The sequence below is a fragment of the Pinus tabuliformis genome, chromosome J, assembly GCF_031772625.1.
Source record: "Pinus tabuliformis cultivar Carrire ecotype Pingquan chromosome J, CPIR1, whole genome shotgun sequence".
In the NCBI taxonomy this organism is placed as follows: Eukaryota; Viridiplantae; Streptophyta; class Pinopsida; order Pinales; family Pinaceae; genus Pinus; species Pinus tabuliformis.
In genome coordinates, this window is record NC_142295.1 from 864,882,916 (window position 1) to 864,901,199 (window position 18,284).

General features: G+C 37.4%; 1 pseudogene; it reads left to right on the forward strand.

Annotated features, from left to right (window-relative positions):
* The first annotated feature begins 1,103 nt into the window (after positions 1-1,103).
* Positions 1,104-18,284, forward strand: part of LOC149229419 (peroxisomal adenine nucleotide carrier 1-like) — a 97,290-nt pseudogene continuing 80,109 nt past the window's right edge.

The window sequence follows — 18,284 nt, forward strand, 5'->3', positions numbered from 1 at the left end:
TGATGAAGACCTTCCAGAGACTAGCTTTTAATCATGTCTATAGAGAAAAAAATCAAGTGGAAAATATTGTATCAAAGAAGGGATGCAAATGTGTGCCAGGGAGGATTTTCTACTAAGCTTTTGACAAAGTAATCCTTTTCATCTCGAGGATTTTTCACTTATAAAGGGATGCCCTTGACAATTTTTCCTTCATCTGGTTTATTTGTCATCAGTCCATAACAATTTCCATAGATCATCATTTGTTTTTGTCATGCTTGAATCATATATGTTATACTTTTCATCCTGAAGAATTTTAAGATCACATACAAATATTATGTTGTGAATATTGATATAGTAGACAATGGTCACATATAGAATAACTACAATTTAGAGTAGTAACATACTTAGAGATTTAAATATTTTGTTTTGAGATCTCGTATGTGACTCACTAATGCAAATACATTAGCAATGAAATACTATAATATATATCTACTTTTTATTAATAAAAATTAAATATATTTTTTCTTATTAAAAAAAATAAAAAATTAACCTATTGAAATATTATTTAACTTCTTTCCATACTTGATTAATCCAAAATTAAAATAAATTTAATAACAATGTTTAATTTGCAATCCCACTTGACTAGTGCACAATACCTCATTCAATATCATTGTGAACCACACAACATGTAGTTACATAGAGCAGTCTCGCCCAATTTTAAACTTAGCTTCATCAAAGAGCTCTAATTCCAATCTAGACCTACATTGGGATCCCAGAGAAATTTTTGCATCTTAGTTAATTGAGACAACAAACATCCACACAGTCAAAATATTCAAATGTGGCTGAAATATGACCTTCATCGTAACTGATAGCCCATTCAATTCATTAAACATGCTAATTTTTCTCTATTCTAATCCCTCAAGGGTATTTTTAAATTTTATTTGGAATCTCAATTGCGAGCAGCCCAACTTATTATTTTTGGACCTCCAGCTTCAATCATCAATAATTTGTATTCACACTAGGAATGTAAATTTAAAATTATGTTATGAATACTTGATTTTATACCCACACCGTAGACAGATATATAAGAGATCAAAGATTTTATTTGGTGGAATTTATATGAAATGGGGGTTGATTTTGAATTTGTGACAGGAGAAACTTCAAGAGACATAGGAGGGCTCATTAGCACTACCACATTGTATCCCTTAGATACCAAGTACCATATAACAAGCATAAGTTCATGCCGGGGGTCAACAAAAATATAGGTTTGTAGCTCCAACGCATATTTTCCTTAGAATTAATCTGGATTGTTTCTTCTTTTTTGGAATGGGTTTTGCAGAATTCAGTATCGAACACATGTATTTCCTTAGAAATCATTTGGTTTCAATATTTTAAAATGGTTTTTTGTATCTGGTTGCAATTTGCGTCACTGGATCGTTGGTTGGTGTCCTTAAAATTGATGGGGCTGATCCTTCTGTAAGAATGCATTGTATCTAGACTGTCTATTGGGTTCATTGAAGGTGGACACTAAAACTGTCCCATATAAATCTTGCATATGTCAAATTCAGAAAAATGGTCGACATTCAAATATTAGAGATAGTTTAAACCCCAAGGTGCAAATAAGACCATGGTTTAGATGGTTTTGTGCTAATAATCTTTCATTCCTCTTCGAAGATTAAAGAGTGACTAAGATTGAAATGCACACAACCTATATATTTTGTTATGGATGTTTGCTGATTTAGGATATTGTCCCAATATGGAATTTGTGTTTGATTTTGAGTTTGAAAATGAATTGTCTAGCCATTCTGCTTTGGTACATAATTAATAGTTCCATGGATTCACCACATTTTGTTTTTGAGTTGTTAATTTGCATGGACTAAAAGTAAATTCATGTTAAATAGGCATCTATATTCTTACCATATTATCATGGTTTAAGAGGGTTGCATTGTTTTCATAAAGGTTTTTGGACATCATAGCCTATCTCCTTAGAATCTTTTCCATAATAGTCCCAGTAACCTATGGTACTTTCCCAATCACCCTCTCTAGAGGGTTGCACTGTTTGCTTAAAGGTTTTTGACCACCATAGTCTGTCTTCTTAGCATTTTATCTATAATAGTCATAGTAACATATGGTACTTTCCAAATCACCCTCTCCAAAAGCATCCAATAAACACTTTCACTATGGAACCAGATGCATCTATTTTACGAATTAGGTCCTTGAACACCTTGACTACTATATTTTAGTCTTAGTTGGTAAAGGTCAGGGCTTAAAGTTAACTCCATGCTTATCAGAAACCCAGATTGTTAGGTTGTCTTAAGAAGCTTGTGCTAGTTGTTTATGAAGTTTTGATCATCATGGTTTATTTGTCTAGCAGTTTTCTCAAAATTCTCATCATAATTCTGGGAATTCACTGGATTAACCTACCCAATGAGATCCAAAAGATAGTCTCACCATGGAATTGAGTGTCTTAGATCCACAAATGTGCCCTCTAGGTGAATTCATTGCTCAGAGTAGTTGTGGTGGAAAAACTGTATATAGTATTTTACTATTTTGCATAAATAACAGATGTTATCATTTTTGAATTTGTAGGAGTACAAATAATTCTTCAAAATTAGTGGTTTATAAAATAATAATTTAGTTGTCTATCTATTTTGGAAAAACCCCAATACTTATATATCACTAAAAGGGATATAATTGTCATCTCTTCAAAGATTACATGCTAAGCTATTATTACATCAAAATAGCTTCGTCACTATCAACCCTCTAGCTTGTTGTGGTCTTTTCTCAAGGAAATTAATTGAGTGGAATGTTGAATAACTGTAGAATCCAAAAGCAAGAACTTGTTAATTCTAGCTCCCCTTTCTTTGGGAAAATCTACGAAATTCTCGTCACATCTATTTTGCCATAGGAAATGGAAGGAAACTGTCTTGATTACTTGCCAGATAGATTTGTGGTAGTACCATGGGCTCTCGGGAAGAAACAAAATTGATTTATTAACATTGTTTGTTTGTCTTCATCTGCATTTATTTCCATTTGCATGCTCTCTTTTGTTATGTTTTAGTGTGTTTAGTCATATGAATCAATTAGCAGTAATTTTCAGCATGAGAGACAAAAGTCTTCATTGCCTATGTTTGGGGACAAATATTAAGAGAGTGCTCCACCATTTGATCAAAAAGTTACAAAATATTTTATAGTAAAATTGTTCAGACAGACAAATAATGTTCTTTTCTATCACCTATAATATGTATCAATAAATGAATATGATAAGAATTGTTTTAGCTATAGTGTTTTGAGGTTTTTCATTCTTCTTTTGATGATTACATCTTGATCTTGTGGAGGTTTGTTGCTTTGGCATGTTCATTGTTTGCATTGCATATATGATATTATGATTGCTCAACGCTGCCTGCTGTCGTTGAAATTTCTGCATAGACTATGTTGTTAAGGTTTTGGAATTCACCTTAGTTTGAAATGTTTTAATGATTCCAACTAATTCTAAGTAAATAGGATGTTTCATCCTAGTCTCTGAGGATTATGAGGGATATTAGATAAATTACGTCTTCTTCCCTACCATAGGCTTGTAGAATAGTTATGCATCGATGAAAATTACTATAACTGTAGAATCACCACTATAAATATGAGTCATTATTACTATAGTTTGCAATTGCACTTATGGAAATGAATTGTAAATGAAGCTGCACTTTTTACTGATTCTCGTTATATTTTATGCTTAAATGTGCATACATCTATCTGTTGTGTTGTGGGAGGTGGTTTCTACTAGGCAATTTCATTATTTTTATTAGGACCTTGGCACCAAAAATTTACAATTATTCATATCTCGATATATTTATTTTATATCTATGGTTACTTTAATATATTTTACTTGAAACAAAGTAAGCAGAAGTATATCGGAAAAAAGGAAAATTTGACTGTAGCCCTCGAAGCTAGAGCTTGCACATCTGTGATGACATAGGTGTTATAGCATCATTTACCACTCTTGGTATTTGTGATGCTTTGTTTATGGCCTGGGGCAACCCCTCCTTCCATACTAGGTCCAAATATGTAAAAATAAGTGTTTTATTCCCTGTACGCTACTTTTCCCTGAGCTAAAAGTGTGTGCACGTGGGTCAGTCAATACCCAACCCACGTATATATATATTAAAACACTTAAAAAAATTAAATTTCCTTAATTATGTGTAGAGTTCATGGGCTTTTACCTATTTATTACCTCCTATTTCCCGTGGCCCAACTGTTTCCCAACTAAAAGACTAATTAGGAAAGGTATAAATAGACCTCTACTGGAAGGCCTTATGGGGGGGAAGAAATAGAGTTATTATACTGATATTATCCCTGATTGGGTATGATGAATCCCTATGCCTCATGCACCTCCCCAAGCTTCAAGAAAACCTTGTTTCCTTGATTATAAATATCCTTAATTTTGCTTGAGATATCATGGTGTTGGTGATGGAAGAAGATTGTTGAAGGCTGGGATAGGATGAATCTAGAGGACGGTTCGCCTTTGAGCCAGACGAAGAAGACTCAAGTGGATTCTCTCAATGTTATTTATATCTTACTACAATAAAAGAAATGTTGTCTTGTTTCCGAAATTAACTATGCTTATGCATCAAATTATGTTTTAATTCATATATGAATTTCGTTTTGATGTATGATCAATAATTTGTTTATATGATATAAGTCAATTTCGTGAATATGCTTTACTTCTATACTACTATGTATGTTCGAATTGAATGATTTTCAGGTTTGAAGAACATCGAGATTTGTAGAGGGTATGAACCTTGCGGGACCTACTCGAACGAAGGAAATCTAGGTACGGTCACTCTTACGTAGTTTGATAATATAAGAATTTTTCCTTAGCTATATGAGTATTTCTTGTTGTAGTTTGCTTCTGCTCTGTTGGGGTTCTAACCCAAAGCCTTAGGGTGCTTCCGCCCGAAACAAAATTGGTGACTCCACTGGAGATACCAATCTTCTTATTCCTGGTTTGGGTTGTTCATTATCAATCAAGGCTCAGCCTTTTCTTTGCTTGTTGTTACAGTGTTATGTGGTCTACTAGAGTCTCAGACCTTAAGTCTGATCTTTTGGATCAGACTTTGCTTTTTATATTTCTTGCAAAGCTTTGTATATACACTTTACTTTGTTTATAGTAGCGTATACATGCTAGTTTCTGTAAGGTGAACTCACGTATACACGAGTTTCCTATGTCAGAAGCACATGTGCATACTTCTTTGTTTGAACACAGTTGCATATGCAAATTTTTGCATTGTTTTTTCATATCTTTCCGCCCAGATAGATTTGTTGCCTGGTCTTTGCAGTCTTTGTGTGGTCAATTGCTATCTGAAGAATTTAATTACTCTGCAAACTTATAGTTTCGAAGTCTCTTCCTAATTGAAAAGATTTGGCCTAGGTTTGCGTCTTTAGTGAGTTTGTAGTTTCTTTTTTGGCACAAAAGACTTCGGTCTGAAGTTCTTGATTGTTCTAGTCCTCCAAAACATGAAATTGTTTTCAGTTTCAATGTCAATCCCCGATTTCACATCTACTTGATTTTCTTTCCTTAGTTTTGTGGCCTCATAGATTTTCTTGCTTTTTGAAAGTCTTTTTGACCAATTTGGAAGTATTTCTTTCCTCCCTTCTTGGTCAGTTTGTCAAACTCTTTGCTGCTATTTGGGTCGTTTTGTACAAGTTGAAGTCTTATGTCTCAAGTTTTCATTCATTTTCAAGTTTGTAACTTGCAAAGACTCCTTATTCCTTTTTTTCAATCTTTTGAGCTTATAGTAGCATTTTGGTGATTTCAAAAAGTTGTTTTGGTTGCTTCTTTAAAAAATAAAAAATCTCAAAAAACTTAGTTTTTGTTTTTCTTTTGCCAAGTTTGGTTTTTGGCTTCCTTTTGTTGTTGAAAGTGAATTGTGATCTTTTATAATTTGTCCTTCTTGTTTGGAGAGAATTGTGTGTTAAAAATTTGTATCCTCTTCAGTAATTAAGTTGGCTCATTTTTAATTATAAACAATTGCTTTTTGATTTTTAAGTTATTTAGGATCTTGCATCTCCATCATATCTTGCATTAGGGTAATTTGCATTGTTAAAGCATTCACAGTCTTTTAGTTTTTGGGTGTTTGAAGTGTGTTTCAAGAAAAGAAGAGAAAAAGTACTTTGCTTTGTAGAAGTCTCGTAGAACCCATACAGAGATATCTTTTCATCGAAGAAAAAATGATTGCATTCATGTAGTTAGTTTTTCATTGATTTATGTTGTGTCATCGAAACATCATTGGTTTCACTCCCATCTATACCCTTGACTTAAAGAACAGCCATTAAAATCAAGAAATTAATGAAAATAAACTAGAACCTTTGTATTGTCAATTGAATACACCAACAAGTTTAGGTTTATTAGGGCCTTGGAATAGGTGAGAGGAGAGTTAACTCTCCATATCCACTCAAAATTACAAAACATAGAAGTTTGATTAATGAGAAAAATCCAATAGTGTTAGGGAGACCAGGAAAGCTCCATAACTAGGAGTAAAGAATGAGGGAGAGTGAAGATAAGGACGAAAGGTACCCCCTCTATTACTTGTCTGATCCTGCCTCACGACTGTTCCGCTCAGCTTTTGATACAAGTTGGTGACCATAGTTGCATATCCTAGGGATCACACATGTGGCTGCGGAGGGGAATTCCATGGCACCGGAGGTTGACGTTGTATCATGTTCAGCAGTACTTCTGGAGGGTACCCTTGCAAAGCTTGGGTGCTTGCACCGGCAAAGGCTATTGTCTGGAGTTCAACGTAACTACCTTTGATACCTTCGCTAGTATGCCTGGGGTGTAATTATCCCAGCATATTTTGGGAAGGCCCTTGTTATTAACTTTCTTGTATTTTGGTGTCTAATCCTAATCACCTGGAGCAGAAATACTTGAGAGTTGTTTGATTGCTGATATCTTTAGGGACCTTTAGTGAGTTTTCTTTGCTACTAGTTGGCCTAGCTTTATAATTTTTTGAGTCTTTAAGTAGATATTTTAAATAATTCAAAGTGGCTAACCAACCATCTCGACGGTCTAGGAGACTTTGTGGGCTATCACCTATGAGTCCTGAGCCTTCTCCAAGAAGGCGTAGGATCCAGGCGCATCGGAGATTGATCCTATGCTTGGGGTCATTGATTCACAAGATAGACCTAGCACTAGTAGAGAGTTAGAGAGGAACACACCAGTTCTTTTTCGAGTACTTTTTCAGTCAGAAGATAATATCGAAGTTGAAGAGCTTTCAGAGTCAGTTGTGGCTCTGAATTCTCCTCTTCCTCCTAATCATCCAGACATTCTATTATACATCGGAAATCCAACTCGTAGGCCTTCGAGCACAGGTTAACATCCATGTATTCCTTCGATGACCACTGCTGGAAGCATGGAATCTATGACGAGTGTTGCAAGCATACAGACTCCCATATCTGTACAAGGTGTAGGAACTATTTCCATCCCTTCTATTACTCCCAACACGGATAGAATTGGGTCTACTTCCACTCCGTAAATGAGTGGAAGTTCTTAGGCTACTGCATACGATTTTGGATTTATCCCTTATGGAATGTCGTCTCACGGGATTCCTTCAATTCCTTTGAACATACCATCGACCGCTTCTACATCCATGATGAGTGGATCGACTTCTTTTCAGGGTTTCCCATTTGGAAGTCATCATATACCACATTCCAATATTATAGTAGGTTCAATGCCTTTTTCTTTTACAAGTCAAGGTAATAACCCATTCCTGAGTTGGACAAACCCTGCGGTTAGTGGCATGGGAGATGGGAATAAATTTTTCAGCCAACAAGGGAATGTGTCATATTCTTCAGCTAATTCATTTTAGAATTTTCCTGTCTTTGCTAACACATGGAATCCTTATTAGGGGCTATCAACTCCTTTCAACACTTCGTTAGGGGTAACTTCACTAGTTATAGAGGATTTTAGACAGGAGTTGGTCAAACTCAAAATTTTGTTGGACCACAAGGACTACCTTTTGGCTCAGTAGGCTCTACGAGTTACTTTGGGCAACCTGGTGTTTTTAAAAATCCAGGTCATTCTTTTCAGACCTTTGGGAACCCCACCCGCACTAGATGGAATTCCCAAGGTCCACCACGACTCCCTTTTCTGGCCACGCTGAACTTGCCAGACTTAACTAAATGGAAAAATGATCCGGTTCGATACAATCCAGCTTGGCCATCAGTCCTGACTAAACTTCCCACGGATATCCCAAAATTCGAAGCAAAGAGTGGTGAAGATCCGGGAGACCACATAACCACATTTCACTTATGGTGCTCATCCATCTCCCTGATCGATGATTCGATCAGGTTGAGGTTATTTCAGTGCACCCTAACTGAAAATGTGGTCAAATGGTATATAGAGTTTTCAGGGGGCACCATTACTTCTTTTTGTGATTTGGCTAATATATTCTTGAACCATTTTCAGTTGCTTGTCTGATATGAAGTCGGAACTAAACTTCTGGCTAACCTTCAGCAAGACACCGCAACTCACATTTCATATCATATCCAAGAATGTAGGAGGAGGAAAAGGCTTATCAAAGCTGAAATCCCATAGAGTTCCTTCTTCAATGGTTTCTCAAATCATTACAACTTGAGATCTCAAAGTATGTGTCTCTTTCCGGCGTTTATTCGAAAGAGCAGGCCATTTTTCGAGCCCAGCAATTGGAACTGATATATTCTCAGTCTAGGACTCTTCAAAAATTTCTACCTCATGCTCCCAGATCTAAAATCGATTTAGCCAAACTGAAACTAGGTCCCCATGCTGATGGTATAGTCAGATCGATTGATATTAACGCAGTGAACCTATTGAATCAATTACAACAGTTGTCTCTACAAATTGTTTCTTCTAACCAGGCAGCACCGTATGTACCTACACCTTCCCAACCTACCTCTATAAACATCATCCAGACCTCTAACCCCAAAGGAAATCAAAAATTTGATGGGAAGAGGAAATGACGAGGTAAGAAGAAGAACCAGGAAGGGAAAGGCAATGCAAACAAACCCGATAATGGTGTCGGAGTGGGTAGGAAAGAGTCCAATAAAAAGGTAAAATTTCCATGCAAGTTATGCAATGGAGATCATCTGTCTCACCTCTGCCCCAAGATGCAAGATGCTCAGTGCTTATTAGTGTAGCAAGGGTCCTCTATCTCCCAAGTTGTTTTGACTAACCCTTTTCCCCAAGGGCAAAAATTACATGCTGGCGCGAATTCTAATGTTGGTACCTCCTCTAGGGCTAACCAGGAAGGGGACAATTCATCAAATGTTTATATGATGAGCTCTCATATCGACGTCGCTACATGAGCATGTGATTATGGTGAATCGGAAACATCTAAGGCTAAATATGTTCCTGAAGCCACAAAACCACTTCATATTGAGCGACCCTCTATTGAGTCTATACCTCGGATATCGAAAGGTTTCGCGAAGTGCTCGACTATTAACCCTAATGCTAGGGAAACTCAGAACTACTTGATTGTAGAAGATTTGGCTCAAAGTCCTTGTGTTATGTCTGCATTGGAGGTACTCCAGTCATGCCCTACTTAGAGAAGTTCTTTACTTTTGGCATTGGCGCAGTAGATCCAAGGAGTTCTTTAGTGCTCACTTTTGATATGTTGAATGTCAAAAAGAGACTTCCTCACTATATGGCTTTCCAGATAAAGTCCACATATTGAAAGACCAATATTTTTGGACAGTTATAGATGAGGGAGCTTCCAAACATGTGATGTCTATGTCATGTTGGAAGGCCCTTGGATCACCTTCAGTTGTTCCTTCACTGACTCTTTTGACAGCATTTGATGGACATTCTCATAGTTTGCATGGGATTATCCCAGCCTTTCCTATATGTGTTTGGGGAAAGGTAGTTAATATTGAGGTAGAAATTGTCGATGCGAACCTAGATTATAACCTCGTCTTAGGCAAGAATTGGATTTACGATATGGATGCCATAGTTTCATTATTATTCGGAATCCTCTGTTTTCCTCATGAGGGGAGGATTGTTAGAGTTGATCATTTAGATTATTCTCTAGGTGACTCTCACGCAACTTCGAATTCTACTGTCCCATTGGTGGACAATCCCCGTCAACCTATTGAGAATTTATGAGTTGGGATGTACTCTTTGTTAATGGGTATATTTGACTTACCTCCTCCTCAGCTAGAATTAATACGATTTCATCTTCTAGGGGACCTTCTCAGAAAGAGTTCTTTCGAACTCATTATTTTTTGGACCCTTGGCCCTTACCTTCATCTACCACCACATTAGATGGAGGGCAGGTAGGTGGAATGACATTTCCTATGTCTGTAGCAGAACTTAGTTATCAATCTATCGTTAAATCTGTAAACAACCACCCCACTCTTTTTTCACAAGAGGAGTTAGATGGCGATGTGGCTCTGGGTTGGACCCTCGATTCTTCTTCAACTCTGGATTTCTTTGATATAGTCTTACCATCTTAAGAAACAATTTTGGAGGAAATTATGGGTGTAGATCGACCATGGGAGGATTTACATCATCGTTCATATTTTCTCCCTCCATTGCATGAAGTTGAATCTAGTTTGTCCAATATGTCTACTAGTGATGTTTGTACAGTTTCAAACCCTTTGGCTCCAGCACAATTTTCTGCTGAAGGTAACATGTCGGTTATCTCATGAACTGTACCTATAAACATCTCTAGGAATCCCAACGTAATTGAAAATTTCTTCATCGAAGTTGATTGTTCCCTTGAAGAAATTCAAATCTATATCGATCTCTTTAAAGAGTTTCGAGATGTGTTCGCTTGGTCTTATGAGGAAATGCCTGGAATTGATCCATCTATAGTCCAGCATGAGATCAAGACATACAAAAATGCCAAACCTATTCGTCAAAAACTTTGACCGGTTAATCCTTAGAAAGCAGCAACTATTAAAGCTAAAGTTTAAAATCTACTTAAGGCGAGTTTCATTTACCCCGTTCCTCTAACTGAGTGGGTTTCCAACCCAGTCCCAGTAGATAAGAAGCAAGGAACGATCTGAGTATGTTTCGACTTTAGGGATTTAAATAAATCTTGTCGAAAAGACAATTACCCCACACCTTTTATTGATCAAATTGTTGATAAATGTGTGGGTAATGAAATTTTTTCATTCGTGGACAAACTCTTTAGTTACAATCAAATTACAATCCATCCAGAGGATTAGCATATGACAACCTTTATTTGTCCTTGGGGCACATTTGCATACAATAAGATTCCTTTTGGCCTTAAAAATGTTGGAGCTCCTTCTCAGCGGGCCATGTCTTATGCTTTCCATGACATCAAACATGTTATTGAAGCATACCTGGATGACTTAGCTGCTCGTTCTTGCAAGAGAATTGATCATCCCAGCCACCTTCAGTTATTCTTTGAGAGATGTCGTTTTATAAAATCCGATTGAATTCGAATAAGTGTGTTTTTGCGGTCACATACGATCAACTGTTAGGATTCATCGTATTGACTAAAGGAATTTGTTTTGATCCTTTCAATGTTGAGGCAATAATTCAGTTGCCTCCCCCGTCTTCCATTCGTCAACTTCAAATTCTCCAAGGAAAGGCAAATTTCTTGAGGAGATTTATAGTAAATTACGCTGAGATTACCAAAGGATTTATGCGTTTGATTAAGAAAGGAGTTCCATTTTTATGGTACAATTTCATGCAACAATCTCTTGATGCTTTGAAAAAAGCATTAACCTCTGCTCCATTATTGAGTCCACTAGATTATGGCAGAGATTTCCTTTTGTATCTCGCTGCGGTACAAGTAACCATCGGTATGGTTCTATTTCAGGAGGATGATGCTCTCAGTGAGCATGTAATCTACTACTTGAGACGAGGCTTAGTAGGACATGAGCTACGCTATACTTCCATCGAGAAATTGGCCTTGGCAATTGTCCATGTTGTCTAGCAGCTTTGTCATTACATTCTACTTTGCAAAATGTTCGTCTTAGCAGCTATCAATCCTTTTCAGTTTGTCCTTAGTAGGTGAGTGATTGGGGGCAAGTATAATCGATGGATTGTTATTTTGCAAGAGTTCGATCTCGAATTCTTGTCAACAAAATCAAAGAAGTCATTAGCTTTTGTGGAATTGATTTCAGAGCTGCCTTGTGAGGAAGCTATTGTTTATGAGGAAAATTTTGCCAATGAACATTTATTCCTCATTTCTTCACAAGATCCCTAGTGCATAGATATCATTATATATCTCTAGACTTTGAGGTTTCCACTTGCTTTCTCCAAAGATGAGCATCGAAAGTTACATCACCTTGCCAAAAACTATGTTATTATTGGTGAAACATTATATCACATAGGGGTTGACTCAATCCTTAGGCGTTGCTTAAATTTGGAAGAAGTTGAGTCTGTACTTAATGATTGCCACAGTGGAGCTTGTGGCAGTCATCTATCAGGGCTTGCAACAACCCAAAAATTTTTGTGAGAAGGCTACTTTTGGCCTTCAATTTTCAAAGACTGTATTGAAGTGGTCAAACATTTCCATCCTTGTCAAGTTTATACTCGGAAAATGCGCGTGCATCCAGCTCCACTTTTTCCTGTTATCACTGTCGGTCCATTTATGAAGTGGGGCATTGATTTTACTACTTGTAATCTGCCTTCGGCAGGGAATCACAAGTACATCATTGTGGTTGTCGACTACTTTACGAAGTGGGCTGAGGCCATGCCTACTTTCAAAAATGATAGTGAGACAACAACCTTGTTTCTCTTCAACCAGGTTATTTCATGATTTGGTATCCCAAGATAGATTGTCACTGACCATGCCAGTCACTTCCAAAATCAACTGATGACCGAATTAGCTCTCAAGTTGGGCTTCCGGCAGGAGCATTCATCTCCATATTATCCTCAAGGCAATGGCGAGGTTGAAGTCGTGAATAAGTCCCTTAAGACTATCCTGCAAAGGACAATTGATAAAACTCAATCCAATTGGCACATCATGTTGTACCCTGTGCTCTGGGCATATCGAACCTTAGTTAATACTTCCACTAGTTTTACTCCTTTTCAACTAGTTTACGGGTTGGAATCTATTTTCCCTATCAAATGTGAACTTTTGTCCCTTAAGCTAGCTGTAGAACTTCTTTCGAAGACACCTAGTCTCAAATAACGCCTCATTCATTTGGAACATATTGATGAGCAGTGTCAAGATGCAACCATAATAAACGAAGCCCATAAGAAGAGGATTAAAACTCAATATGATAAAGTTGTCCATCCTCTAGTTTTTTCTGAAGGCGACCTTGTCTTAGTCTATGACCAAGACGAAGACGCCCTAGGGGCAGGCAAGTTCAAATCTATGTGGTATTTTCCCTTTATAGTCAAGCGTGTTTTGGGAAAAGGGGCTTATGAATTAATTGATTTTGAGGGGAACAAGCTAGCGAAGCCTCGAAATGGGCTCTACCTTAAGAAAAAAAATTCTTTGGCTTCGGCCGAGCAATTGCTTGTTTGTATGCGTTGTATATTTGTACACATTTTTCTGTAACTTTGTGATATCGATATTTTTTGATCTTCTTTGGCAGGTATTGATGGATAATTTGATATATTTCAGATTCTCTTATGGTGCAAGTCGGCACATTCAAAATCTTACTTCCGTGGCTTGGGTGATTTATTATCCATCTGGCCAGTTAATGGTGTCGAGGGGAATATGTACTGGCCCTGCTTTGAATAACATTGTCGAATATACTGTCGTTCTTAATTTACTATCCGAAGCAATATCTTATGGGATTGATTCATTAGTAGTTTATGTAGACTCAAAACTGGTGGTGTCACAGTTAAATAACACTTATAATGTTTGTGATCCTTATTTGTATTACCAATTTTTGAGAGTGAAAGTGTTGCAACGATCATTTATTTATATTACATATGTTCACATTCCATGATCTGAGAATTCATTAGTAGACTCTATTTCTAATCAAGCATTATATTTGCACATTAATCATTCATCAAATTAAATAACATAAAAAAAACTGAATCTGTATATATATCATAAAAACGTTTGTATATAGATGGAGTGTTCAAAACATAATATACAAAATTAGGATAGGATGCCCTAAAAATTTGGGCTTATTCCCATAATCATGTCCAGTCATACATGGGTATACCTATCGACCCAACTTAGGATGAGTGGCTAAAAAGTTAACCATAGTGTTGGCTACACACCAAAGTATCCCAACCCAGTCCCATGGTACCCCTACCACAGGGCGCTGCATCTCCTCAGGTAGATCCTCTACATCTATCATAGGTACCTGGTGAGTTAGTCTCACCAATTTTCTCTGAATAGCATAAAGGACTCTCTCTGTCTCAGTTGCCACCTCTTCGACCCCTCTTCTGTGACGCATATGCCTCGGAAATCCATGAGGTCTCACTGGACCCACATCTGGAACATGGTCATTATATTTTGTCAATATTTTGTCTCATCAAAAATATTTTCTAAGTTCATTTCATATTAAAAATCCAAAAAATCTTAAAAAATTCACAAAAACTTAAAAATTGTTACCTATGTCTCCCCATGCCGCATTTGGTGGTAGCACTAAGTCTGGATCTCCTCGGAAATCCATGCCAGCATATGGGTAGTCATCGACCGCGATGATTTGTTGATCCCACCAGGTGAAAAACTCATCATCAAAAGTCATTCTAGGCATGTCTCTGCCACCAAGGCACTTCATCATGTTCACCCATATAACCATTCGTGGATCTCTAAGGCTACTGATGGACACTGATACTTTGGGACGTAGCCCAGCTATCTTCTTGAAGAATAATGAACACAAGATGGTTCTGTATCCAAAATTCTTCATTTGACCCTTCTGTATAGAGGTCAATTGACTCTTCATGTTAGTTAGAAGAGGTGTACACCAGTGAAATACTGTGGTAAGACATTCCACTACTAGGCTCATAGATACTCGTGATGCCTGATGTAGGGAAGCTGACCCCTTTACCCGTGCAATGGTAAATAGTAAAATCCTTAGGGATAAAATTTCCACATGTTCAATTGGAATTTGACTTCCAATCTTCTCTGGATGTCTAGGACAATATATATGGACATAGTCTTCCACTAAAAGACTACCTCTCGTTTGGCCAATCGAATGCACGACCTCCCATCTTTGGGAGAGACCGGTAATAACATATATATCTTTGACCTCAATCCATAGAGGCATCTAGTCTATCATGAAAGCATCATCCTCTGCACTCAAGTAGTGGATCAAAAGTTCTAGCAAGCCTGTATTGGCTTTCATATTTGGCATTTTGAAGAACTTAAGTAAGCCACAACCTCTCGGCGCATCCAATGCATTTTGGTTATTCATTACCTCATTATCAATAGTGGCATGCTCTCTTTCCCTCCAAGTGATAGTAATCCTGCAAAAAACTGAAGTTTCAAACATTAGTTTTAATGTTAAAACTTTAACTCATGTACACGCGGGTTCCCTTTACACACAGTCGCGTGTAGGGACATCGTATACACGGGTTGTTCACATCCAACCCACGTGTATGTAAAGTTGAATTTTTGGGCATAGTTTCCCACGGTCAAAACTTTGAAAAAGCTTCTAAAAACTATCATAAAACATTGCAAGTAGGATTTGAGGGTTACCTGGAAACCTTGTGGTGATTTGAATGGTCCAATTGTTCAGAGGAAAGCTTACTTCATTTTTCTCCACAGCTCTTTGCTCCAAACATAAATGAAAAAACTATGAGTCCAAAAGTCATTATATAACTTTGAAATTGCAAAATATTTTTTCAAAAATTGATTTTTGTCTCATGGATTTTTTGACTTGTGGGCTTGGATTGTCAAGAGTGGGTTGTTTTTTTAGGAAATTTTGAAGACTTCTTTGAGATGTTAATTCAGTCCCATGACCGCTGACCCGTCATGGCAGGTATCATTCTCTCACTAGCATTTAGGTTATGGAAAACCATTTTTCGCTGCATCTTGCATACTAGCCTCCATTCAGTGATACATTAGCCATAGGGTCGACCCCATTGTATCTTGGTTAGAAAACCATTTTCACTCACCGATTTTTAAATCATGATGCAATGGTAGAGCCATCCTTTACATGGGCATCTTAGTTAGAAACTTGCTGACATTGGGTGCCCATGCTACTATACTGAGTAGGCTCGAGAGTCCTCTTTAGTCCACCATGACTGATGCGTTGAAGACACATTCTCCTTTCTTCCGTGCTAATTTATGGTCTTATACCCTAGAGTCTCCTTTGTGTTGACTTGTACTGCTACATTGCATTTTGACTATTTGTACCTTTTTAAGCCACTTATTTGACCATGTCTTCTGCGAAATCAACCGTGCAATCACTTAGCTTCTGAAACTTGAAGCATCCTTTTACCAGTGGAAAGAGCATCCCTTTAAGTGTCCTTGACCAGTTTCGCCTCCCTGCATTGAGCATATAAATGTTTCCCTCCCAAGAACTAGATCATATGTTTCTCTGACACTCATTCTTTCCACTATACTATAACATTATTTTATTCTTTTTCCAACTTAAAGTAAAAGACAAAAAAAATATATATTCCAAAAAGAGCATGAACGGGACAACATTTCCATATTTTTTTGGCAGCTAGAGTCAGTTGTGTCACCCTTGAACAAAGAACTCAAAAGAAAGTCTCTCCTCCATTTGGGTGGGATTTAGTTTGACTTAGGTGCGCCTTAACCTTGTTATTGAGTCAGTACTCCTCTGATTGGTTATCTCTTCCAATCATATGGAGATTTTGCTTATGCCTCTTGCATGACAAACTTATATAGAGTTATCATATGCTGCCATATAGTCATCATTGAGTCGTGCTTTTGCTCAAGGGAAATAAACCTGAGTCGGCCTCTTTGCGATGTCCCTTGACTTATTTTTCAGTCGGCCATCCCTGGTTGTTAGCATCATGTTTGTTATCACATCAGTTATATTGGTCCTTTACTCATTCTGGTTTGAGAAGGTCTCCACTGACTTCTTACTGGCGGGTCTTGTCCTTATCGACTATGACATAATGCTCTGAGGGTAGACCTAGAGTCACACCCTTGCCCTATTTTCATTATTGATAGGTCACCTTGTGCTCAGCATCGATCAGTATCATGGGTCTTTGACTGAGTAGTTTCCCTTATGTTCAACGTCAATTTTCATTATCACGCATTGGGTTCATGCAGTGACTTGGTTTCCATTTGACCCTATTGGTGGATTCCTTGCCTCTGTGTCAGCTTTCATTATTGGTTGGTTCAGAGGGATTCTATCGTGTGTTAGCTACATCTTGTGTACGCCGGAAACATGCTTTGGTTGGGTTACTGCATCTTTTTTGTCTGATTCCTTCCATATTATTGGCCTACGGGTTATACTCACACTAGATTGATGAAGGATGCCTTAATTCCTTCCTTCTAGTGGATCTTTTCCTATCGACTACAACTCATTTTCTCTAGGAAAACGATCTAGAGTCCATTTGGTAGTACCTTGGGGTTTGCAGTCATCAGTGGCCGATTGCTTTGCTATCGACAGTGGGAAACCATCATTGTCTCCTGATTGATAGATTATTTCAAGTTTTCGACTTCAGCTCATTTATTTGCACTTGTTAGATTGCACTGGGTACCTTGACTATCATTATCATTATCGATGAGTAGTCTCGCATTTGTTAACGGTATACATCAATGACCGATAATCAAATTATTTCTCACGTGGTCGACCTCAGATCATTTATTCCCATTGTGTAGAAATGTACTGTGACGATCGGTGAAGACCTCGGGTAGCATCAAAATCTTTTGGTTCACTTATCAGTTTCTCCTATCGCTGCTAGTTGGCACCATCCATCTTATATGTTGCAATTCTTCACAGCAACATCCTATATGCTGGTATCCGAGTTGCGATGTAGTATCATTTTATTCCATCATGTTCATTTGGTACTATTAGGATCAGTTTTTTGACATCAGTGATTAGCTTCATCCTTCAACATCATTTATCATCTTCTTATATGTGATATTCAGACATGTACTTTTTTTATCACGATCAGATGATCCATTATGTACTTTCAGTTCCTTTATACTCGAATACAAATTGGATCCGATTGTAATTGATATGCAGACATGCTTTAATTTCCCTGAGCATGAGTATGCCCATCTCAGACAATAATTTCTTTCAGATCTCTTTTGATATCTTGGCAGACTGAATTCTGGTGAAGTCCTTCTTAGTCTCGATAGGATTCTTTCCACATACTTAATACATTTCGGCCATCATGTACCCCTTCTGACCTCATATATTAGGGAGCATCTGTTATAGTACCATTTACCACTCTTGGTATTTGTGAT